The sequence below is a fragment of the Cyanistes caeruleus genome, chromosome 3 (assembly GCF_971803275.1).
Source record: "Cyanistes caeruleus chromosome 3, bCyaCae1.hap1.1, whole genome shotgun sequence".
NCBI lineage: Eukaryota > Metazoa > Chordata > Aves > Passeriformes > Paridae > Cyanistes > Cyanistes caeruleus.
The window spans coordinates 116,915,279-116,942,248 of NC_141703.1; the positions used below are offsets into that span (position 1 = coordinate 116,915,279).

The window sequence follows — 26,970 nt, forward strand, 5'->3', positions numbered from 1 at the left end:
AATGAAAGCAAGGGATGCTTCACTAATGCTGACTTTCATGTGCATGGTATGAACATATGGTTGAGTGTGGAAGAGAATGAAATAGCTGTTAGTGTTATGGTGGGATTTGTTTTCCATACTTAGGATAATCTACTGATCTCGCACTGGTTTTTTTATATCGCTAAAGGTTTGTAGAGAGAGAATCAAATCTGTGAAATCAACCTATGTGAGCTTGTGATCCTGGTGACACAGCCATTTCATATTGAGCTTGTTGCAGCTGCCACCAATCCTACTTATGAACAGAAATCTTCTGGAATCTTCACCTGATCATTTCACCTGATACCTGGTTTATGAAGACTGAGATACTGTTGAATGTCTTGCCGTGCTAACTCGGAAAAAAATGTACCGTGTATAGTATATTATGTCTAAAAGTGAAATTAAAGCTCTTAGTGAAGATGCTATTTTAGTTTTCAGGTTCGCTGGATGATGTACTGGATTGTGTGTGCTCTTTATATAGTTACTGAAACGATAACTGACCTAACAGTCTCTTGGTAAGACCCTGCTTTTTATGAACTGTAGAGGAAACTATATTTGTTTCTGATGTTTTTGGAGTTGTATTGATTTATTTTATATAAAGAAGTCACGTTAATTTAATAGCCCATTTTACAGGAAAAGATCTTGGTGCATAGATGAACAGCATCTGCTTTCAAATTTGCTATACACTGTTACTTGAAGTAGGGATTATAACATTTCTAGCTCCACTGTAGAAACTGAATACGAGAATGAAACTCTTATAAGGATGGCCTAGAATTTCTCTGTGTAGGAATATATAATGAAAAACAAGCATATTAACTGTTTTGATTGCTTAAATGACAGTCCATAAATCCGTAACTCATTTAATTTCTGTCTGATGTAACTTCTTGTATTTGAAGAATCCTAAATGCTAATATAATTGTGGTTTTTTAATAGATCTCTTTATAAAGATTAGTTACTGTGCATTTTCTACTGCAGTTGTTAATTTTGTGCAACCTTTAACTTGTCTGTAGCTTTCCACTGTACTATGAATTGAAGATAGCTTTTGTTACCTGGCTCCTTTCCCCATATACTAGAGGGACAAGTTTAATCTACAGAAAATTCCTCCACCCACTGCTTTCTTCTAAAGAAAGGGTAAGAAATAACTTCTCAGATTTTTAATGCCTAATATGGAAACAACATGTGCTGAAATAAAAGCTGTTGCTAGATACAGTATAAGAGCAGAGCAGCTTGTTACTGTATTGCCAGGCAGCATGAATTTGGACTAGCGGAAGCAAGTGCACATGATTGTCCATGTCTATGCTTTTGTTTAACTTGCCTGAGCAGACCAGGTCCTGCTTCCTATTAACATGAGAGTTTCGTGTGCCCTGCTCTACTTGATGCACTCTGAGGAGCCCAGTTAAGTGGAAGTGATGCAGTTTAACTTTCTACTGCAAGCATGTGAATGTATGAACACAGCTTTACTAAAAGCTGTTAATGTTAACATTTTTTTCTAGCATAAATGAGGAATAACACTCCTCAGGATGATTGACATCAATGACTTTTTTTGGTTCGCAAACTGACAAGAGGAGAGACTTGTTTAAAGGGTAAACCAGTCTGCAGCAGTAAATACCCAAACATAAAAATAGCCAGAAGATGGTTTGCTTTAATCAAAGTATGACAGGGACACAGCTCTGCTTAGCTCTTTTTCAGCATCCTGTTTGGATGAGGGGAAAGAGCAATTAGCAAAGGTCTGAAGACAAGCACTGAGAAACCTCACACTACAGAAAAGAGCATTCCTGAAGGTCAGTGCTAGGCTTGGCCTTTATTAGGTAAAGCAGGTAGTAAGATTGTCACTGATAGGAACAGAGCAAGTATCTTGACATTCTGAATGTTGTGCAATAAACAACTTGCAACTTTGTGAGCTAGAGGGATACTTCCCTGTACTCTCCAAACTATTGGGAAGTACCTTGCAGTCTTTATCTTCAACTCCAGGCATTTACCAGAGCTGGAGATAAATGTCGTAACTGTTTTGTCCTTGGTACTTAACTATTTCAAAGCTGTGGGTTTGGAAGTTCTTTGCAAGTTGACTCTACCTTTCTAGGGAGCTGACTGAGTTCTTCATGTAAGATGATGTTATTTCTTGAAATGCATGATATTTCTTGAAGAACTTCTGTCCAACAAGTTAAGCTTACACTCTCTAAGGAACATTTTGCAACGTTTCTGAGCTGTACTGAAGTGATGTACTTTATCTTCTTGTTTGACCACATATAATAATTTTTTTAATGAGAGAGTTGTAATGAATAAAACACCTGTATACAAAGATATATCCCATTAAATATTTTCTTAAATATTTTTCTGTCTTCCTTTACTGATGGGAAAATAATACTGTGGGGTAACTTTGCTCTCTTATGAACAGCCCTCTAAAATTTAAATACGTTTTTCTTTTAGGAGATTGATGAGTACATTGTCCAAGCCAAAGAAAGAGGCTATGAGGCCATGGTGAATTTTGGAAGGCAGGAGTTGAATTTGGCAGCAACTGCTGCAGTGACAGCAGCTGTAAAGGTAAGTTTCTGCTTGCATTAATTGCTTTTGAGCTTGATATCAGTGTCATTGCACTGGGGATTTACCACTCTTATATAAAAAAGATAAATTCTGCAAGTGTATTGAAATCCTGGGACACAATTCAAGGCTTGCAGCCCTCTTCTCATAGTACGTTTGTTGTTTTTTTGTTTAAGATGGCTTGCAGTTATTTCTTGGATTATGAGGATCAATTTACTCTAAATTCAAAAGTTACCATTCAGTTTTCTGTGCAGGCTTTTAACATAGATGTCCATTGTTTCTTTTCTGTCTGTGTTGTGCTTTCTTACTGGTAAACAAACTTTTTAAAGGACTTCTGGCTTTTCTGCTGTTTTTCTCCAATCATCCTGAGGTAATGCCACATAATGAATTTAGGCATGAAGGACTACTACCATCGATAAAAATTATCTTGACACAATTAACCTGTTTGCAACTTGAGTGAATTATTAAATTATTATGCTAAGCATAAGCCTGCCTATTGGTGTTTAGAATACATTTTCTTTGCCATGGATTTGCCATTAAATTATGAAGTAATCTGTCATTTTTTCTAGATTACCTTCCCGCAAAAATTCACTACCTTTAATATTTCAGACGGCTCTGGGTCTAGAAAGACAAAATACAGGCTAATATGTAAGATTGTAACCAATTTGTGCACCACTGAAGGGAATATACTTCAGACCATGTGTATCCTACCTAATAGTAATTCAAACCAAAACACACACACACACACACACACGCACACACACAAAAAAAAAGAAAAAAAGAAAAAATAAAAGGTATAGAGAGAAAAAGTTGTATGTCCAAGTGAAATCACAGGTTTAAGGCAATCATGATTAATTTCTTCCTGGGAATAAATGGAACCATTGTGCTCATAGTAACAGCACTGAAAACCTGAACACTGTCTGTAGATAACAGAAAACAACGAAGAGATCCCTGCCTGTCAAAGTCGAGTATGTACAGCTGGCATTAACTTAAATGTCTGGGCTTCTATGTGAACTTTCTGCATTAGAAATAAAAGACATTCCTAAAAACTACACTTTTACGTGCTACCTCAAAAAGCTTTGGAAAAGTAGTCGTGTATATCTTGTTTGCTCATTTTCTCTGTTCTTAAAGATGCATGTGGCTGGTATAGCATTGTAACTTTTTGTTTTAAAATATGGTCATAATGAGCCTAAAATACTGAGAAAGTGATTGCATTTGATCACTGTGGGTTTCTTCTTCATTATTCAAATTCTTAATAATGCCTTAAGACATGAAATAATTTTGAATGCAATAGAATGCACCACCAAAGGAATTAAAGTATCCAGAGTGAAAATAGGTTATTTAAACAAGCCAAGGAAACCCAACAAACAAACACCCAAAGTGCTCTATGGGGAAATCAAGTTTAATTGCTAAATGCTAAAATTCAAGTTCTTTGCATTACAAATTTATTAGAAGAAGCGCCTGTAAGGATTCCTAGGATTTGTGTGTGTTCTTCATGTTTGGCTATGGTTGGATATTTCTGTGGTAACTTTTAGGGTGTAACTGAAGTACTGTAAAATAAATAACACCAATATCTCCTCAATCTTTTCTGAAATAATGAATAACTTTTTCTGAAATGTCTATGTTTAGACTTCATTGCTATTCAGCTGTGACTCGCAAGATGCCTGCTCTTTTTGTTAAAACTTGTTAAACACGCTCATGAATATTTGTACAGAATTAGTTCAGTGCAGATCAGATGCTTGCGAAAAAAAACCACCACAATACCAAGACCTAAAATAGGCACGATTTTTAAACAGATGAAAGAGAAGACTCACTGAAAAAAAAATAAATAAAATCTTTATTTTGGCATGTTAAGCCTCTTATGTTTGTCATTCCAAAATGCTGAGCATGCCTGCTTCATGCAAGCAAATGGACACAATGCATGCGTTCTTGATTTTGTTCCCTGTTTTTCAAGAGTTAACTGCTGCCTCTAGCAGGTGAAATTATTATCCCTTCACCAAGAGCTGGTGGAGCATGCTATATGATTTCAGGAATTGAATTGAAGTAGTGGGATCAGGACACACTTTCACCACTATTCTTTTTTTTTTTTTTTTTTAAATAGAGCACACATACTTATTCTGACATAGCAGATCTCAAATTAGGAGAGGGGGAGAGGCTAAACATGTGCAAGATTAAACCTATGTCAAAAGACACTAAAGTGTCCAAGAAAACTGCTTATAGTGACTTTAGGAGGGTGTTAAAAATGGCTTGGAAACTTACTGAAATATTTTGAATATCAAATGTGGAAGAGAGTGATTTTCTTCAAGGGTTGTCAAAGGAATAGGGGATTACCATTAAAAGGTAATGCTGGCTCTGTTAGGGAGGTTGGAGCAGCCAGCCAGGTGAGTCTACTGAAATTTGACATAGATTTAAACCCTCTCCCCTATAGTTAAATTTAAATGTATTTGGCAAGAGTATTGACTTATAGCTTACATTCTCATACTGTATTTTTAGCTGGTACTAGTTAGCCACTGGTCATATAAAATGTAGTGTTTCAAAACCTACTAAATACATGAGCAAAATAGTGTTAAATAAGCATGTCAGAAAACAAATCTTTGTGAAATCCTGATTTCAGGAAATTTAGAGATGATAGTCTGTGCTGAATTTGTATATAAGGAAATTTTTATTAGTTAAGGAATCAAAAACAAGATACCTCAATAGCTCAGTTGTTTATGGATTTGGGGGAATTATATTCACAGCGCTTAGGTTCCAGTGCTACATCTCATACTTGGATACATCTCATACTCCTCTGTTTTTCAGGTCTTCTGAGATGATGGTTACCTCTGTGTTTCAATTTCTGCCAACCCATGCATTCAGATTTCTTGAGCTACTAGTGAAATCTGGTGTCTTTATCATTATGAGCAGGGGGACTGCTAATTAAGCTGTGAAATACTCGGGGGGTATTTCACAGCTTATGGGGTTACACAAATAGTGTTAATTTGTAAAGTGTTATTGGTGATGATAATATGTTTTGAGGGCTGTGTTTTCTGAATGTGTTCTAGTCATCCTGAATCTGCTGCCCTTTTGCTAATTGACTGTTATTCTCCTGGCCTTGCTCACACTTCCCCTTGTTCTCACTCAGGACATGGCAGAGGAAGGAGGTATCTTGCAGCCAGCTGTGGCACACAGCCAGTATCACTATGGGGAGCAGTACTGCTTTCATCCTCCTCCCTGCTGGGACAGCCTGTCATGCTGCAGAGGTTATTCACGGGACAGGAGTCCCTCTCCACGTTGAGAGGGAACAGAAGTCATTCCCTGTCAGCTTGGATTGGATCAGGGAGAGAAGAGCTGAGAATGTGGGTACTGCATGCTGTAGAGTCCATTGAGAACTCGTCCAAGGGAGGCAGGCAGCTTCTGTCAGTGATCCCGGCCAGTGGGGGGTGCAAGTCCAATTTAAAGAACAAAGAGTCCCTGAGGCAGACAAAGTGGTGTTTGTTTACTTCCCTGGGTTAAGCATACAGACTGTAAAAGCACATGCTCAATAACAGAATAGAAAATGTAATTTCATTTATGAGGGTCAGCTGATGAGACTGCATACTAATAACATACCAGAGGCTGAGTAGACTTGAAAGGAGACCCTTAAATAGGCTTTATTTATTTTTAAAAATTGATTTAAAAACATATTATGACTTTAATTGGTCACATTGGTCACTGTTAATGAATGTGGACTCCAAAAAATGGTTAGTATGTTTTAGGAAATGCTATTGAATAATGAAGAAAAATCATTCTCAAAGACTTGCATTTTCTTTAAGACAACACACAGACTTCACAGTTCATCCCTCTTCAGTGTTTGCATACATAGAAATTTCAGTGCTAAGTTGTGTCATTTTTTTAAAATTTTTTTTTTCTTCCCCTGGCATTGTAAATATATGTGTCTCAATCTTTTATGCTGTAATTTAGTCACCAGCCTCTGGCCTGAGTGCAACCTAATGTATACCTTCCTTACTGGCAGGAACTGTCAGTATAACTGGCCACCAGTGGTAACTGCTCTGCCATCTTCTCCTGAGCAGCATCTTGGAGTGTGTATATCTGCGGAGAGCTGGCAGCTTCTGCCATATCCATGGCATGGGAGTGGAAGCAGGAGGTCCTCTTCTGCTCCACCTACAACTGAATTTCAGTTTTTAGGGCAAACATGTTGCTTTCAAGCTGTAACTCTGACCTTTCAAACAAAATATCAAAGCTCTTAAAGCATTATTTTAAATGTCAATGTTACTCTCACATTTCCTGCAGTGGAGAACATTTAATCACACATTTCCTGCAGTAGGAAAGAATTTAATATTTTTCAGCCAGACTTTTATCCTAAGCTGATAGTAATCCAGATCTTCACAGAACGCTTTGCTTCAGCAGAAAGCAATTAACAGCTGCTTTTGAGCGTGGGGGTGGAAGAATCTTAAGTCTTACATGCAGTGTAAGCACAGTGATATGTACACTCCCACAGAACACCTTGAATTTGTCCTTCAGTCTATGCAGTGGAGTTAAAGTAGATATCAATCTTGATTTGGCTAGACTGGATGTTCCCAGGGGTGGGATAGAGACTGGAGGCACTGTAGGGAGTATCTATATAGGGTTAGTATGTGTGATGGGGACTGTCCGGTTGTTGTGCAACTCCCACTCCTACTGTGACTCTCAGGCATGTGTACTGCATCTTTATTTGTATACATATCCTTTCAAACTTCTCAATGCTTTCTGTGTGTAACTGTGTGTAACTTGAGTAAAACTTTCCATCTTGGCAAGTAGTTCTGAAACGAAGGGCCCATTTACGTCCTCTCTGAGGCGCCACAGGAGCTCCAGCTCAACCATGCAGTTTGGTTAAGGGCACAATGTTATTTTATGGCACATCCTTGACTTTTTTTTTCCCTTTGAAAAACAAAATTCTGTATCCAAAAGCTTCACTGGAAAATAGGGTTGAATGTTCCTAGCTTGGATCTAGTCCTTTATCTACAGTGGAATAAGAACTACAGGCTTGTAATGTGAATTCTTAGTATTTTAGTTGTTATGTTTAGTTGCTATACAATTTCCAAATGTCTTTTTGTAGTATATCACATGATGAATGAACTTTCTGGGCAACTAAACAAGTGTCTTTCTATACTTCTGCTGCTGGCCAAAACCAGCTTCTGTCACTATTTTAAGTAGACTCTTCACATTTGGTGAGTGGAATTGTGCTGAATTTGTATGGATTCTGCTGTGAACCAACTAGGCCCATTTTACATATTCACCAGCATTCAGTGACTGAGACTTAAGTCCTCTTCAAGCATTGGACATGGACTGATGAACAGTCTTCATACTATAGCAGAGTAATGTATATACTGTAAGCTGTTACTTGTCAAAAGAAGCAGTTCTTTCTCCAGTCCTCTTCTCCATGTCCTAGCAGCTGGTAAAGTATAGCTGGTTCCTGATGTATTTTACTTGAAATGCTTTTCAGTGCAAGAAGTGGAGTAGTGGAAGGGCAGGATTTTTTCTGCCTTAGGAGGAACCTTAGGAGACCTGTCTTAAGCCATTTTGGGGAAATCAATTTGACTTCATAATTTCTATAACCTTTAATACAGACACTGTACAGCATTCATAGGGCATTTTTAACTCAAAGGCAAGCTGTACTTAAGTTTTTGAGAACTGAGTAATCATACAAGTTTGTAGAAAGAGAGAGAAAAGTTAAGGCTCCTACTTCTCTCACAAGAAACCTTTTCTTTGTTATTGTTTGGTGACAATGTATGAATGGTGGAGTAAGAATTATAATAGGTTTCTTGTGCTTAAATAGCACTCTGTTCACTATGTTAATTTTATATACTGTACTAATAGCTAGTCATTAGAAAATTAAAATTAGGTTTCAGCCACTTTTCCCTCCTGCCCTTTGGTACCCAAGCAAACTCAAATAGCTTTCATTCAATTGTCTCTTCACTTTACATGGCTATTCTTAGCATGGAATAATTCAGTATGCTGGTCTACCAATGGCAAACAGTTGTTGTCATAAGTGCGGGAACAAACGGCTGTGGCCTGCAACACCAGAATTGCCTTCTGCTGGTGCTGTTGCAGAAAAAGTTGTATGGAATTGTACCCAGGTTTCTGCTCCTGCTAGCTAACATGCTGATCAAACAAAGAATTTTACTTAAAATCTTCATTTGTAAGAATGAAATTAACTATTTTAACACTTGCTTGAAGTGGAATTCATGCACAGGCTTGTTAACCTTTCCCTAAAATGGTTATTTTTTGCCTTCTGCCAGAGAGGGAAGAATAAGGTGTTATTTTAACATGACTTTGAGTACTTTACTCGTGGTCATATTCTTTTAGTTGCTTGTGTAATAAATTAATCTTTAATGCTTTAGTAGTAACATCATCTAATGTAAGATGAAAGAGCTGCTGGATGACCTTTCTTTCCAACAGGGAAATTTCCATATGTTCCATACAGAAAAGAAGTGAAGACAATTGGAGAAGGAATACTTAATGTTCATATGTGATTAACTATTCTCCTGTGTAGCATTCGATTTTGCATTGGTATTATGTCAGTGAAGCTATACTAGTAAGAGAACTTGCTATCCTGTAGTCCAGACTGGACCTCTTTGGTTTGTAGTTTCAAGTTTCTGTCAACTGGAGCTCCTTTTGTAGTGCTGCCAGTTTCTCAGTTATTTGAATTAATGTTACAGATTGTATTTTTAACATGTTTCTCCTTCACTTTATTCAGATTTGTGGAGGATAAAATATAAAATAGCAGAAGAAAACTATCTTCAACCATACTCTTTAAAATGCAGGTGTTACTGTCATGCTACCTTGAGCTGCTATGCTTGAAGTTAACATTTCTGATGTGTGTTTCTTTTAAACACTTGCCCTCGCCCACGTCTTTATTTGCTCTGATTAAAGGAGTGAAGTGCAGCATTTGTAATTAAGCTGCTAGCATGTGTAACTTTGTCATCTGCAAGCAATGTACAGTTAAGCATGGGTAAAAGTAATACCTAAATCAGATGTAAAGCAGCTGCATGTGTATGTTCAATGTATTTTGTTGTGCAGCAAGGAAGCATGGGCTTAAACATCTTAACCCAAGCTGAGCAGCAAAGTTAAACCTCTGCCTGGTTTCCAAAGATACTGTTGTTGTATTTCAGAGCCAAGGTGCAATAACTGAGAAACTGAGAAGTTTCAGTATGCATGATTTGACTGCTATACAAGGAGATGAGTCTGTTGGACAGAGACCTTATCAGACATTGCCAGAAGCTAAAAAGAAAACCAGAGCCTCTGCAAGTGAATCTTCAGGTATGTATCTTTTCTTTTCCCTGCCTAAAAGAACAATTCACCCAAAGCAAAAGTGGAAGAGCAGAAATGCATTTACCCTCTTTCTAAATGGAAAAGGCCTCAAAGAACTCCAGTAGACTTAAACAGAGTACACTCAAAGTAAATTATGGCAGTTCAATTCTTCCTGAATGACTTTCTTCTCTCATCCACTCCCAGTGTAATCACACTGTATTCATTACTCCTGTCATTGCCAATTGGCAACAAGAACTTATTACCAAAGTAAAACTTAATTGGAAGTCAAACGTTATATGATTAAGTAGTGTTTCTGTGACAAATGTAAAAGAAGTTAAACATGAAAACATATGGAAGCTCAGTAAATAAAAGAGAAAATTAATAGAAATTACTTCACCAGGTGTCCTGGGGTGACTTTATGATACTAGTATTCCCAATCTCCTGCTTTATAGATTAAGTTCTTCACCTTTAATATTAGCTTTGAGAGCCAGGGAAGTTAAAACTGCTGGAGGCTGATGGGAGTTTTTTCTCCGACCAATAACTAGCTATTTCTGAGAACTGACAGTGGTTTTGACCATTGAAAAGTGAAATCAACCTGTGAACACCTACTTTAAGACCTAAACCCGAGAATTTCTTGTTCTCTTTGGTTTCTGGCTTTTGAAGAAGTAACAGGTTCCGGCTCAGCCTCCTCCTCCACCACAGCAGGCCAGACAAGGTCGCGGAGGGGAGTGGCGGGGAGGTGAGCAGGCCCAGGCCGGATCAGGCCAGTTCCCCTGGCTCGGTTGCAGTTTCTGCCACTGCTGAGTTTTACCAGAGACTGCCAAGTAAGGAGAGGCCATCGCAGACATCTCTAGCCACCGCTCTGGCAGAGATAAGAGAACCACCTACCAGGCCTGGGCAAGATTTTAACCCTTTCATTACCCAGATGAGACTTGCAGATTAATCCTTTTTTCCAGAGAGAGAAAGTGATCAGCATGTAAAAGAGACCCTATAAACTATCAAAGATAGTGAAGAAAGGAATTAAGCCTCAGAGGAGGTAGAGAAAGAAGAAGATGCTTTAATAAGCTGAAATATTTTTCTGTTAAAGCTATGGAGATGGACAGTAGTGTTCTGAAAAAAACTTTAATTCATGACAGTATATTGGGAGGAATGGAGTGTTTCAAAGTGAGGATTTTGAGCAAATGGTGAAGTGGTTGTGGTACTGTGAGATGCTGGAACAGAGGGGGAGAAGTAATAGTTGAAGATTTGCAGCCTTTAAGAGGCAAAGAGAACACTTCTGTTTCCAGAGTAGCTCACAGAGACACATGAAGAGAACTTTTGCCTTTGAATAACTCAGCCTTAAAAATGACATCCCTAGACTCATTTGACGCATAACACACCTCAGAGTGATGTGAAGCGAGAGGAGAGAACCGATGGCAGAATTTCCAGGCAGCTGGCATCAGAGCTATAAAAGAAAGCTATAAAAGAAATAGTTTTCTTGTGAGAAACTCCATAGGTAGCAGAAGAAGACTTCTGTTTCTCTGCAAAGACTGATGAAAAGACTCTAGCAAGAATTGGGACTGTTTTAAACAAAAGAGTTCTTTTTGTCTCTATGTTGTCATGTGAACAAGGGAATGGTTGGGTAGTGAGCCAGAAAAGGGTTGTTCTGGAGGTTTTATTCTGGTTTCTTATTCTTGTAGTTTTTGTTAATAAACCTTCTTTATTCCTTTTAAGTTTTAAGCCTGTTTTGCTCTTGTTCTAGTCCACATCTCGCAGCAAGAAATAAGTAAGTTTTCTAGTGATTTTTTAGTTACTGCTTTAAAACCACAACACCAGGTTTGTAGTAATAGATCAAAATGTAAAATTGTATATGGTGATACGAATAATAAAGGCATCAAGTTGTCATAATAGACTGATGTCTATTAACACTCAGACGATGGTGTGTGGTGATCAATATATGGTCTTGTTGAAAGATAGTATTATTTCATTATTATGTTACATATACTGTTATTGTCATCATCACTTTGCCCTTGAGCTTGTGATGCTTGAAGGAAGGTTTTGCTGAAGGTCTGCTAACTACGTAATTTTTAAATAGCAAGACTGTGATGTATAGGAACTGCTGTTTCCCACAAAAGAAGTGGGTCTGGGCTATTTCTTTTCACCTAAGACTGTCATTCCTTCTCATCCCTCCATTTTGGGGATGGATAGCATTTGTGGGGTCCAAGGAATTTCATGAATAGTGTGCTAGCCCATTCTAAGGAATAGGTGACCAGCTGAAGGGACCTAATCTGAATTGGAGTTTCCAGAAGGTATCCTGTGCAGGGCAGAGTGAACTGGAGCCTCTGGCTAGAGAGAAAGCCAAGAATTCACAAAGAGCTGCACTAGAGATCATGTCACTGCAGCTGTTGTGCAGGATCTGTTCCTCAGTAAGAGAGCATTATTTACCTATCTGAAATAGCTTTAAAATGCTCTAATTTTTTTTAAAAAAATTCTTCAGTTTATACTATATAAATAATCACCGATTGTGAGATTCAATCTCAAATGTCAAAAAGCTTTCTTACAGCTAGTTGAACTTAATTAATCTTTTCTGGTCCTGGTCTCATCTAGCATACACCTCTCATGTTTTCTTTGAATTTTCTTCAGCATTAGGAACTTAAAAAAGATCAAAAGTACACATAGATTTAGGAACACTGTGTAGCAATATTCTCTTGTGCTGAGCTGGATCTTATTTTTTGTCTGGGCCAGGAGTTCTCTGCAAATTGATTTAAAAGGCCTAGCTGTAGGATGTGGATTGTAGGATGATGCTGAGCTGGCAGTGCTCTTGCTGTGAAAAAGGCAGATGGGATGCCGATGCATCAGGTATTACAAATGCAGATAAAAAAGTATTGGTGTCACTGCAAACACTGCTACTCTGAAACAGAGAAAGAGATGTGATTCAAATCTTCTGTGTTGAAAAAGATTAATTGAAACTGTACTGGAAGCAGAGACATGTTGCCTCTAAAATGGCAGAAGAGAATGACCGAATGTTTGTCTCAAGTAGCTGTGGAATGGATGATGTGATTCTAATTTCTAGGGAAAAAAATTGATGAAAAAAATTAGATAAGCCTAAATAAAATATTGGCTTAAGATAAAATGTACACAGGTCATTGATAAAATTTGGTTTAGAGTCTAAAAGGTGTTCCTGAGTGTTACCGCCAGTAGATTCTGGGATAAAAGGAGTGTTCAGTGGAGGAAGGAATCAGACTGGATTTGGTAGCTTTGCGATAGGTCTGTGGTGGAGATTCGGGGCTGTTGGACCCCAAGGAGCTTTCGGAGTGTATTTTTAAGCAGTTAGTGCCCTCTAGTGAGAGTCTTCGGTAATAATCTTGGTCCTGGTTTTGTAGTATGTTAACAACTCTTAACAGTACTTTGGTGTGTTACCGAAATGAAAGAAGCTTTGGTATTAAAAATGCAGGAGGATGAGTGTATGAAGAAAGATCCTATGAATGCAAGTCATCAAATGGTTTGTATTGGGAGGGATCTTTAAAGGCTTATTATAAGTGTAACCACCTTCTCATGTGGATTGTGTCCTAAAATCTTAGGTACTTCTTTAGATATTAACTCAAGTTTTTGCAGTTCAGTGTAAAGCAGAAGATGTCAGCAAACTTGTGATTTCAGTCTTGACAACTGAAGAAGCACTGCATTACATACATGTGGAACCAAGTGGCAGGATTAGAAGCACCAAACTCGTGGCAAAGTAGATGTTTCTGTTTTGAAATAAGCACATCATCTAAAAGCATAAATCACGATAAAAATCGCTGCTTTCTTAGAAGTCAAAAAGTTACAGCTACTATTTTTTAAATATTTTTTTTCTAAAGATTAGAAAACCCCACTGGAAAAAAATCCTGGAGATGATAAAACAGATGAAGAGATGGAGGGGACACATTCGGAGGATGAAATGTTCGCTCCGAGAGGCCTTCGCAGAACTCAGAGTATGAAGTCTGTGAAAACTATTAAAGGCCGTGAAGAAGCAAGTATAATCCTGGTTAATTGAGTTTGTTCTTTCAGTGTATATTGGCATTATTCTTAGTGCAGAAATTTATTTTTATTTTTAATATTGGAGAAGTTGTCAACAATAACTGGGTTCCAGAATGCTAAATGGGGAAGAAAGCATGTGACAACAATATCTAAGTTTGGAGCTTTTGTAGTTTGATGTGTTTAGGGGAAATATATGTATGAAATTAATGAAGCAAGGAGCAAGGGAGAGGAGACGAAACAGACTCTGTATTTGAAATGCTAATTTTGGCACCACCAAGCCTAATTTCAGGAAGTGTTCGCCTTGAAAGGGGTATGGATAACAATAATATTATCTGTGTGTTGTGCACACTTAAACATCTGCTGTTTAATAGATAAAGAATATTCAGAATTTTTTAGTTGCCATAGACAAACAGCCTGACTCTTTGTGATCTACAAAGAGAAGATCCTACTTAGCATCCTAGTGCATGCATCACAAAATTTAAAGATACTCCAGTATAAATCTCTGTGAAGTCTCATAAAAGTTTTTGGGTCATTCCAGGAAAACAATTGATACTTACTCTTCTTGCCCAATTCTGTTGAAACTTTATCTTATTCAGTCATAGGTAGATTCTCTTAGTGAAACCGGGTGTCCAAAGCACATTGGAAGACATTTGCTAAATAGGATTAGTGGGGAGGTGAATCATATTTCCATTTCATGTGACTTAGTACTTCATTATAATTTTGTTTTTCCCCTCAGATACGATACGGATCACTAAAATACAGAGTAAAGAAGAGACCCGTTGTATACTTTTACGTGTACTGCACAATTCCTGCAAGAGCAACTGCTGTACTATAGTAACTTGAATTCAAGTGTTAAAGATCTGTGTACAATGCCTAGAATGAGTCTGTATGAACAGATATGGTAGGACTTGGTTTTGTGAGCCCAAGTGATCAGATAAAGTACTACTCTGTTTTTCTATAATTGTGTCATGTTTAGATTTAAATCTGGACAAGTTACAGCATGGATTTCAGCACTCCTTAAATAGGAGTAAAATGAGTAATAGGAAATACTCCTTTGCCAGAGGTATTGAACAGATTGAAATAATTGCAAATCAAATTGAATTAAGAGAAGCTGTAAGTATGTAGAGCTTGTGAAAATTGAACCATAGTGTCCCCAAGTTTACACTGTAAGATAAATATACTTGAAACATTTTTCTGAACTACAATTCCTGAAAAGGCCTTTGTGTAATTTTTAAATGTACAGTTTAAAGGACAGTGGGTGATGGTGGGAAAGGAAAAGGAAAGATGAGGTAGGTAGGATACATCCTTAACTTCATCATTTTGTGTCATATTGCCAAGCTTAGCAAACTGGGGTACATACAGCACTTTATGCAAAACTGTATAGTTTTGCACACTCTTAATGATTTACAACTGCACGCCATTTTAGTGACTTGCTACATAGGCTAGAGTTACATTTTGAATGCCAGCAATTCTTGTATTTCATGATATTTTTAAAATTCATCTTGATTCCTTAAGTACACTTAGGATGCTGTAGATATCTGCTACTAATGATATTATCAGGTGCCTTTCTATGTATTACCGGGCTGCGTAGGTTTTGTGGTTTTGGGGTTTTGGGTGGTTTTTTTTGTTTGTGGGTTGTTTTGTTCGTGTCTGTCTTCCTCCATCTAAAGAGATATAACATGATTTAAGTCAGATTTTGGTTAAAATTGTGGTAAGTAAAACTTGTAGCAATTCCAGTGATGCACCTCAGGGATCTTATCAGCCCATGAGCTGTGTGTTCAAGTCATGCTGCCGTAAAGTCATATATGATAGGTTAGTCAGGCCCTGGTTTAGTTTTGCTCTACATTGCTTTAAGAAAAAATATATTTTTATATATATGTACTTTAGAACATGTATGAGTGTATATTTCATACTATATGTGGATTCTAAGATGGTCTGTGTAGTACTTTTTTTTTTATTGCTAAAGTTATTACTAAAATATTTGCATATAAATAGCTTCTTCTAAAGATCTAGTTGATTTAGTGAATCATTTTATAACCTAGAATCCCATGGCATATCTACACAGAGATTAATTTTGAAATGACTTTCAATGCAGTGATTTGTCAAAATTACTTTTTTAGGTCACCTTTGGTATTATTTTCTGCAGTTCTGAGAATTAGACTGATTCTAATTTTCTGTGTGACTATATTTCTACTGTGGCTTTAGGGAGAAACAACCCATTTCTTGCAGATAGTACTTTATTATGTATCTTTGGGACAGACCTTGTGACTTGCCTCAAAGAGAACATAGCATGGATTCCTCATATCCTTCGATCTCTGACTTCAATCCTCAGACCTTCCCCCAGGTATTGACAATCATCTGCTGTTGGTGGTGTTGCTCTCTAGCTGTGGGAAATGTCTGCAAGCCATGTGCAAAGCTGTGCTCAAAATGCAACAGCACTTAGAGCATCTCTGAGGAACCTCGGTGCTTTAGTGAGAAGTCCCAGCAGGCCATGTGTGATTAGAAGGATGAAGTTTGCAATACTTTACTCAGAAACACAGTTTGATACCAGAAGACAGGAAGGCTGCTGTCTCTCAAATGAGTACAGTGCAAAACTCCCATCCCCTAAACAAAACTGTACCTAGTTATCCAGCTTTTCTAAGGAGCTGTAGGCAAGGAGTGATCAAGAAAAAACCTCCCTGGGAGTGTGGGACTTCTGCCCCAGGAGTGTTTGTGCTTCTCATCTGTTTCCCTGAGGCTTGTCTGTATGTTAAGGTACATAAGAAATTGAGGAACCTAGAGCTCTTGTATTTGCATCTCACCAGTCTCTGAATAGTAGACTAACCAGGGCCTGAGATGGACACTCTTACTGTATAGCTGAGCATTTGCTGACACATTTTTCTATAACTAATCATGCTTGTTTTACCAGCAAGCATTGCAAAAAAAGATCCTCTTTCTACAAGTCATAATCCTGCATGAAGGAGTAGGGTAAGCCATTTTTTCAGAATTACAGTTCCTGTTACAAGTTCATGTAGATCCTGTTTGGGGAGTTGTGTTTTTACCCCATCTCTAGGACTAGAGATCATTGAAGTATTTTAGGCTCTACCACACTCATGTCAGGAAGTTGCTCTATGTGTCTCTATGTACCTGAGGCTGTAACTTCTGGCAGACTTAACTTGCCAGCTCAGTAGTGATAAAGACTAAATAAACACTCCTCTATCTGGAACTTGCATGGAATTAGGAAAACTGGCAGTGTTATTAATATTCATTACTGTTTGCATAAAAATGTACTTCTTTCAGATCTTACATGACCAAATCTTCAATGTTTTCCTAGCTGTTGTCTTCATTCTAATAGCCAACTCTAAAAATATTTTCTTTTTATATCTCAGACTGATTTTGATCTTTGAATTCATCCTCAGACTTGTTCACTGGATTATCTTAATTTTTTTCCTCTTACTGTTCATTGTTAGCTGATGCTAACAATGCACACAATGGCATGATTAGCTTTCATCCCAGTGATACATAGTTCTCCTTACTGAATTTAGTTTAGTTTGGGTTTGAAATATTGCAATCTTTTAACTTTAGTTACAGGAAATTTTCAAACTTTTCTTGCCTTAGCAACTGCAGAAGTCATCTGTCTAGCTCTTACAGGAAACTTCTTGAAAAAAATGTTAAAAATTGATGTTTATTATTCATTGTGGGTTTGGAATGTAAAATGTAGTTCATGCCAAATTATCTAATCTTCTGAAAAAAGTGTTTTCTGAGAACTGACTGACTGCCACCAACAGGACTGCTGGTGTACTTAAACAAAGACTTGGGGTTTAAAAGTGTTTTAAAGGAGAATATGTATTTCCATTTAAATCGTATAAAGGTTTGAAGCCTTTCCAAAATATATCTGAACTGACGGCTCTCTTAGCAAGAGCCTACTGTACTTCTAAAATACCCAGTCTGAGATGAGGATTAAACTGGTGGCCTCAGCTGCAAATAAGCTTAGGCTGGACTTTGATTACAATGTAATTGCCAATATTGCTAATTCCTTTGCTATGTGAAACTCACCAAATAATATCCAATATACATTTTGCAAAATATAATGAATTTTAAAATAGAAGGTAACTTAGTAAAAGAGAATGGTGGAGAAAATTCTGGGCGCATTCAACGTACTGTTCATGACAAAAATATGTTTTACTTTTGGTGTTGCTTTCATTAATGGGAAGTTGGTATTTTAAGGTATTTTTTCTACAAAAATGTATGTGCAAAGGCAATACTTTAACATTTTTCAAGAACTTATACTGTTAAATGCTACAAACCACAGAATATACATTTGGACTGAAGGTAGTAGCTTTAAAAAAATGCAATGTAAGCTTTAATTTTTATATTATAGTAATAACTTGCTGTCAACTTGTTTACATATTTGTAGGATGGAAACTTCATTATGCATTGACTTACCTTGATGCTGTCTTTAATAAATACTGCTTTGAGCAAGATGCAGTGGATATTTTATTATCTGAATTACTATTATAAACCTAGTCACTATGTAATCTGTATTCTGTTACTTATTATAATGGTTCAAACACAAAAACAATCTATCTGAAGTTTGGAGAAACTTTTAAAACTCGTTGAATTATGACTAAGCTACTCTTGATTTTCTGCCCCCAAGTTTGAAGCTGATTTAGGCTGAAATAAAATGTACCCTGCCAGAGGCAACTTGAACATACTATAGTGTCACCTGGTTTGATTAGGTGCTTGGTTCAGAGTGAATTAAAATTGAATTGCTCAATGTCCCAAAAGAGTGTAACTTCCTGTGGAACTGCTGGACATGAAACTGATTTTGTTCTGTATTCCCTAGTCAGGGTTCTTCTGGTAGTCCAGAGGAGGACATGCATAGGTGAATTTGGCCCTTTCCTTTTTCAAACCTCCCTTCAAGTCATCTGTTAACACCCCTACCAAAACTCAAGTAAAAACCTCAGTAACCACATTTTCTAGGCCTTGTTTGCAAGGCTTCCTCAAGGCTTGTTTTCAAGCCTCAATAAAATATATTTTTTATATGGTTCATTGAGGAGAAAGATTTAAAAGACAGTAGCAATAAATGATTTTTAAGCATTATGAAAATCCATCCCAGAAGCACACACTGACTCTTAAGGGACCTTGCCATGATTCAGTTTCTGATGTCAGAAAAGTTCATGCAGTACAAGCACCCTGCCAAGAAATTGTGGATGTCTGAAAGTAATGCTGACTTTTTTCCTTTATTTCTTCAACTAACGTTTAGCAGGTAGTGGGAAAGTGGACTAAAAGCTGTCTACCTGATGCTGGTGAGATCCAGTCGGGGAATAATCTGAAAATTCAAAACTAATGCTGGTACATACATCTTAGGTTAAAATGTTAATTATTCAGCAACAGCAATGGTGACAGGTCTTTTGTGGGGGTTTTGTTGTAGTTGTTTTGTTTTTTGTTTCTGGGGGCTTTTTAAGTTCTGAGGCATTACGTATTTTCCTCACTAGTATGGGAAAACAAATGGTGGAATAGGAGGGGAAATCTAATATGTATTGTAAAAGCAGTAGACTTCCAAAATTATTTTCTTCCTTTATGTAGATGTACTCAGGGGACAGAATGGGAGCCTGTCTTATATCTGCCTGCCTTTGCCAAATTTCAGCAACAGATTGCTCTGTTTGCATTAGGATAGGAATCATGAAAGCAAGCTGGAGTAGAGACTACAAGGAGTTCAAAACAAAAGATTTCACTATTGTCTGCTAATGTACTGTGACTACATAGATAGGGAAAGTTATAAATGACAATATAGTATTGGCTTTTGTATTTATGTATTAGCTTTTGCATATTATTATTATTATTAGTCACAAATATATTGATATGGTACAATTTTCTTTTAACTGCTTTTTGGTATAGTATAACCGGTGAGTTTATGTATGCACCATATAGCTTATATAAACAGCAGTGTGATAAATATAGTTTAAGCCATAGCGTAATATTAAAATAGAGACTGTGATATTAAAATGCACCACTCAGAAAATGGTGTAAGATAATTAGGTGGATTCTCACATTGGTGGATTATCCTAGCTGAATGATAAGAGAACAGTGACAAAAACCAGAACACCAAGAAGAATTTACTGACTCTTTGTTAGCAGGTAGTGTAAAAACAACAGGATAGAACCACAAGAAGAAATAAAATATATTGATTTAATCTACAGGATGGCATGAAGACAAGTCAAAGGTTAAAACCAAGCAAAAGAAATTCCTGGAACATCTAAACTCACAGGTATGTTTGAATAATGTATAAACTCTCATGAATATGCACGTAACTCCTGTAATGTAACAGTATATAAGAACATTGCCTTAAGCAAATTGTGTGGTTTTGGCATATTGCCGAACACCCCAGCCTGGATATTGTCCCTTTTATCTCTCATTCAACTTATTAAAAAAAAACTTTAAATAGCGAAACTTGTTTTTCACGGGGAAGCTTAGAAATTATTTAGAAAGTTTGTTTTTTCCAGGCTGTAACAGTTCAAAGGCAAGGAGTAATTTGACCCTCACTTAGCTCTTCCTGTGTACCACACTCACTATGTTGCATGGCCCACACTGCTTCCTCAGGGAGCTGCACCACTCCAGACAATATTTCTACTAATTTTAGTTCTCCTGAACTAAGAATACCGAGGGAAAGTCATCCTACCTTACTAAAGGAAAACCACTTGGAATATTCACGGAGTCCTCATAGAGGTAAAAGTGAACTTCGTTTATTGCATAACTCAGTACATTCTTATGGGGTTCTTTCAGGGTTCACGCAGCTTAAGTAAAACTGCTGTTGGCTAGTGTATCGTGTTGTAGTGTGTTTCTTGTTAATGTTATGTTCTGTTATTACCCAAGTTGATAGTTTGGTCCAAATGAGACCCTCCCACCCCATGTTGTCAATCTACCCCGAGTCTCCTGTCAATCTGTCTTAAGCCCACCGCATGCTTGGAATTCCACTTCGGAAACCCCCTGAACTTCAGCGCTTGATTAGTCCATGTGACCCAACTTTCCCCCACTACCTCCACATTGGATGATGATTTTGTGAACCCTGCCTTTTACCCTCTCCAGGATATCTCTGATCAGCTGATGCTTTGTACCCTCCCTTTGAACTGCCTCCCTGTTTCAGCTGTTGCATGCTTGCATTTTCTGTCTTTTGTCCCCAAGATTCCCCAGAGCAATAAATGCTTTATCATCCCATGCAAAAGACCTCCCTCTTGTCCTTGTCTCCTCAGAGCACAGACTGACAGCCAAAAAGCCATTGAGCAAGTGCTCTAGTCGCACCTCGGGTCATCCTGCTCCTGGGGTGTGACCCACTCCTGTTGCAGGCCAAAGTGACAGACCTCCAGCCCGATGCGATAGCTGGTGCCTAATGTGGGGCCCTGTGAACAGATCCCACAGATGAACTGTGGATTTTATCCAAGAAGTTCTGGCCCTCAGCTGCCTCTGAGTGCAGCAGAGTGGTTTTTCACCTGTGGCTCTTGTGGGGAGGAAGTGATAACCCTCTAGCATCCAGAGGACCACTTCCCTGAGGAGGACTTCCCTGCAGCCCCTGTCCAGTGGACCAAAGGAGGATGAGTATACCCCAAGTGAGGCTGAGGGTGCTCACAAATTGTGGGAAGGGTGCACTGCTCCCCGGGAGTGGTGGAGGGGGCAGCCACGAACCTACAGGCCATGATAGTTGCCTGCGGAAAGCACCCTGTCCTGAGACTGGCCCTGGATCTTTTATCTTGAGCTTGTTTCTTTTGCTGCAGAGGAGGGTGCATTTTTGCTGTGCCGGCAGCTTAACATCAAGGAAAATGGGTGTGAAATTGTCAGCACAGTAGAGAGGAATCTATTTTCAAATTTTGGGTACCCTGGAGGGTGGGAAAGGAAAGTTTTCAAAAGGGTTGTTAAAAAAGTTTGTTCAATGGCTTTTCCTCCACTTTCCAAGGGTATCTCCAGAGGAAATACCAAGCATCCCCTTCTGGGATATAGCTGGAAGCAAATTAACAGCCTTGACAAATAAAGGTGATACATCAGTTGCTAAATTCTTTTCATTGTTTGTGCTAATTCGATCAGCGACAGTTGAAGAAAAGAAAGTAAAGGCTCAAACTAACCCCCTCAGCTCCCCCGTCCCCTGATCCAAAATCCTTGTCCCTTGCATCAGGAAGACTGTGCCAGGCAAACTGCACAGGAGAGCTACCAACTCCCTGGCCTCCCACAGACTTCTCAGTACCCTTGCCTTGAGAGCAATGGTCATGCTGTCAAGGACCCTTTCCTAAACCCCTCTTTCCCAGCTGTTAATCCTCCAGTTCAAGTGAATGCCCACAAGGGAAATTCCCAAGTTTTCCCTGAGTCCTCTCCTGCCCCTCAGAATGACTCTCAAGAGACACAAGATGGTGGAAGCCACATGGCTCGGCCCCCACCTTGTGCTTCTTCTTCCCAGAATGCCTTTCACTCTGTTCTTTCCAACCTCTTCTTATCCCCTGACCCTACCCCTACGCATGCCCCTCCTTCTCCTCCCCTCTCCCCAAACTCAGCCCCTTCCCCAGGCAACCCCTCTTCCTTTCCACTGTCTCCGCCTCCCATTCCCATGACATCATTTGTTCCCATGATGTGACCTGGGAACAGCAGCTCCCATTCCAATTGCTGTCCTACCCCTGCTCCCTCCTCCTTCTCTGGCAGCTCTCATCCTCTTCCAGCTTCAAATTCCCATGATGGCATGGGAACTGAAAGCCATGAGCCCAAAATGCAAAACCTGGAACAGGAGACCATCCCGTTCGCTGCACCTGTTTACCTATACCCAAACAAGAGGAACCCCTGAGTGGCAATCTTGATTATCTGCATAGAGAGGAGCTTTGCAAGGCTCAGAAGGAGTTTGGGAGAAAAAGTGAATATTTTAAAGGTCTTCTAAAGGACACGTTTTCCTCAAACACACTAGTTCCTGACGATATCAGGGATTTGTTTGCACATCTCCTAATCCAAACAGAGTATCTGTTGTGGGAGAGGACATGGAGATTATTACAAGAACTCTTTCCTGAGCTCTTGCAAAGCCCTGACTGTGCCATTGATGCAGACAACAACAATATCTCAATGGACCGCTTGTGTGGTGAAGGGGATTAGTCACAAGCTAGAACTCAGGCTGAAAAAATACTGCAGCCTGTGTTGGAACAGGTAAAGAGAACTGCAGAGAAGGTCTTTATCCTTATGCCCACCAAAGAACGTAAGCAAAGTTATGTGAATATTAAACAGTTTCCCTTTGAGGCTTTTATAGATTTGGTTGAAAGGCTCCGAGTCGAAGTAGAGAGGCCGGTGAGAGTTGGCAACTACAGGAACAGATAATAATGGAAGTGGCCCAAGCAAATGCTAATGACATCTGTAAGAGGATCATCCTGGGTCTACCCTTTGAGCCACCACCAGCCCTCGACTTGATCATCGAAGCCTGCACAAAGAGAGCCATCATCCCAGAGCCTCAAGAAAATGAGACAAAATGGAGAAAACAGCTGCTGCTGCTATTCCAAAAATACACCAACAGCCTTATCAGTGTTTTAACTGTAGGCAGGAGGGACACATAGCAAAAGTTTGCCCAAAGAGGCAGCTTCTGCAAAATAAACCAGTAAGTTCTCAGGGGGGAGGGGGACAACCGCTTCTAAAAAACTAGATGGGAAGCGTGGGCCTGCTTCGCATGTAGACAAAAATGAAGCAGGTCAGAATGGGGACCCAGAGAAGGTTTGGAAGACACAATCTCCCTTTAAGCTAGTTGTGATACAAAGTGCATTCTTTAATACAGATGACTCGTAGCTTGTGTCAGTTGACCCACTTGACAAAGACTTATTTGCTGGACTAGACTCTAAGTATGTCGTTATCAGGGACACCAAGCACACAGCAAGAGATTGAAATCTCTCCGGCAATCATAACATCAGAGCCAGAGGCACTGATTCTCATGGCACGTTGTGTCCACCCACCCTTCTTTATGCCACAAGGCCAAATCATCACCCAGGCAATTCTGATGCCAAATGAAATGCCAGTAGATAATTCTTCACCAGGTGTCCACTGGGCAGAAGTCATTGGAGAAGACAAGCCTTGGATGGGGTGTGGACTCTGGCGAGGTGAAGATTACCTTCACCTTGATGGAGTGTTGGACATGGGCAGATGTGACAATCATCCCAACCACCAGATGGCCGTCACATTGGGAATTGCAACCCGTGAGAGGTAAAGTACAGGGCATTGGGGGTGCCCAATTAGCCAAACAATCTAAGAGCATCGTCCAAATTAAAGGGCTGGATGGGCAATTGGCCAGCTTACGCCCATTCGTTTTGAACTATAAAATTCCCCTGTGGGGGAGAGACACTATGTCCCAATGAAGAGTAAAAATTAAAATCCCAAAAACCCTACAGGATTTTTCATAGTGGCCGCTGATGAGTGCCCTGCCCAGAAGCTGAACTGGGAAACAACATCCAATATGGGTAGATCGGTGGCTGCTGAATAAACAAAAATTGAAGGTGCTCAGTGAATTGCTAGAAGAGCAGTTAGCAAAAGGCAACATTGTGCCAACCACCAGCCCTTGGAATTCCCTGGTCTTTGTTATCAGGAAGCCGGGAAAAGGCAAGTGGCAACTCATCCAGGACCTTAGAGAAATTAACAAAGTCATTGAAAACATAGGGTCTCTTCAACCAGGAATGTCCTCCCCATCGATGCTCCCCCAAAATTGGAATTTGGCAGTTGTTGATATAAAAGACTGTTTCTTCCAGATTCCTCTTGACCCTGCTGATGACCCATGGTTTGCCTTGTCAGTTCCCTCCATCAATCGAGAAATTCCAATGAAGCGCTACCATTAGCGAACCTTGCCGCAAGGCATGAAAAACTGTCCCAGTATATGCCAGTGGTACACTGCTTCATTGCTGTCCCCAGTGCGTGCCAAAACAAGAGAAACCATCATCCTGCACTATATTGATGATGTGCTCAAGTGTGCCCCCGATGATGATAGACTACAGTGTGCACTTGACCTAGTTGTCAATGTTTTGATTGCTGCAGGATTTGAACTCCAAAAGGACAAAGTTCAACAGCTGCCCCCTTGGAGGTATTTGGGGCTCCAAATTAGCAAGAGGACCATTACTCCTCAAAAACTGATGATCAGAAACAACCCAAAAACCTTAGCTGATCTCCACCAGCTGTGTGGGTCCTTAACTTGGGTCAGACCCTGGCTGGGATTAACAACAGAAGACCTAGCCCTCCTTTTCAGTTTATTGAAAGGGGGAGAGGAGCTGAGTTCTCCTAGGGTCCTGACCCAAGAGGCCAGGCTGGCTATGGAGAAAGCTCAAGAGGTGATGGCAACAAAACAAGCTCATCGCTGCCTGCCAGACTTGCCATTCAAGTTTATTGTTTTGGGAAGACTGCCACACCTCCATGGCCTGATTTTTCAGTGCGATTAGGGCCAGAGGGATCCGCTCTTGAGCATAGAATGGGTATTCCTCAGTCACCAGCAGTCCAAAAGTATCACCAGGCCACAAGAGCTAGCAGCTCAATTGATCCAGAAGGCCAGGCCAAGAATGCAAGAACTGGCAGAGTGTGACTTCACATGCATCCATATCTACCACTTACCCCAACATCAGGTAAGTTAACAAAAGTGGTTCTGGAGCAGTTACTTAGGGAAAATGACACACTCCAATTTGCTCCAGATAGCTACCCAGATAGCTATTTCAATTCATAATCCTGGACATAAATTATTTAATTCAGCATTTAAATTAGTCCCCAAGGAAAAACAAAGTTGGAGGCCACTCAATGCTGTGGCAGTTTTCACAGATGCATCTGGAGCATCCCACAAGTCAGTGATGACCTGGAAGGATCCTCAGACTCAGAAATGGGAGACAGATGTTAAAGATGTTAAATCCAAGAGGCCTCAACAGCTGTGAAGTGTGGCAGATGGACGTGACTCACGTCCCGCAATTTGGCAGGCTGGGGTATGTTCATGTTTCAGTGGATACTTTCTCTGGAGCAGTCTATGCTTCTGCCCATACAGGAGAGAAGACCACAGATGTGCAAAAACACTTAGTGCAGGCCTTCTCTGTGTGTTGGGGATCCCTAAAGAGATTAAAACAGATAATGGTCCCACATATACCTCCAAGGCCTTCCAGGAGTTCCTGCAGAAATGGGGAGTAAACCATAAAACAAGTATCCCTTATTCACCTACAGGTCAAGCCATCATTGAGCAAACACATCAGTCGCTCGAGAGAGTTCTAGAGCAGCAGCAGAGTAATACCACCAGTGATCCACCACAGATTAAGCTTTGTAAAGCACTGTTTACCATAAATTTTCTAAACCGCTTATTTGAACACTGTAACCCGCCTGTTCGGCATCTCAGCAGTAACACACAGCTGAAATTGAGAGAACACCCGCCAGTTTTAATAAAGAGTCCTGAGACAGCAAAAGTAGAGGGCCCATTTGGGTTAATCACTTGGGGTCAGGGATATGCTTGCATATCCACGCCCTCTGGGTTGAGATGGGTCCCTCAAAAGTGGGTCAAACCGCCCATCCTCAAGCCTGTACCACGATCAGTCCAGTCCACCAAAGATGTAACTGTGGCTTCCCTCCGGAGGCACTGGCACCAAGGAACTGGAAAACCCGATCCCCTAATTGACTGTCAGATTATCCCTGACTGTTCTTTTTCTCAGTGATATGTCAGATTTTTTTAGTTAATGTTTACCATATTGAAGTCAGTCATATAGCAGTATCCACACAGCAATCCTCATGGAGAAATGTGTTCCCCTGATCAGAATCTATTCCTCAATGCCAAAACTCTCCTTCTTAAACAGAAAACGGGGAGATGTTGCATTGTGTTTCATGTTAATGGTATGTTCTGTTATTACCCAAGTTGATAGTTTGGTCCAAATGAGACCCTCCCACCCCATGTTGTCAATCTACCCCGAGTCTCCTGTCAATCTGTCTTAAGCCCACCGCATGCTTGGAATTCCACTTCGGAAACCCCCTGAACTTCAGCGCTTGATTAGTCCATGTGACCCAACTTTCCCCCGCTTGATTTTGTGATTTTGTGAACCCTGCCTTTTACCCTCTCCAGGATATCTCTGATCAGCTGATGCTTTATACCCTCCCTTTGAACCGTCTCCCTATTTCAGCTGCTGCATGCTCGCAATTTTCTGTCTTTTGTCCCCAAGA

At 39.6% G+C, this 26,970-nt stretch overlaps 1 pseudogene; it reads left to right on the forward strand.

Moving 5' to 3' along the window:
- Window positions 1-462: 462 nt before the first annotated feature.
- On the forward strand, window positions 463-13,834 carry LOC147654496 (receptor expression-enhancing protein 3-like; annotated as a pseudogene).
- Window positions 13,835-26,970: the final 13,136 nt, after the last annotated feature.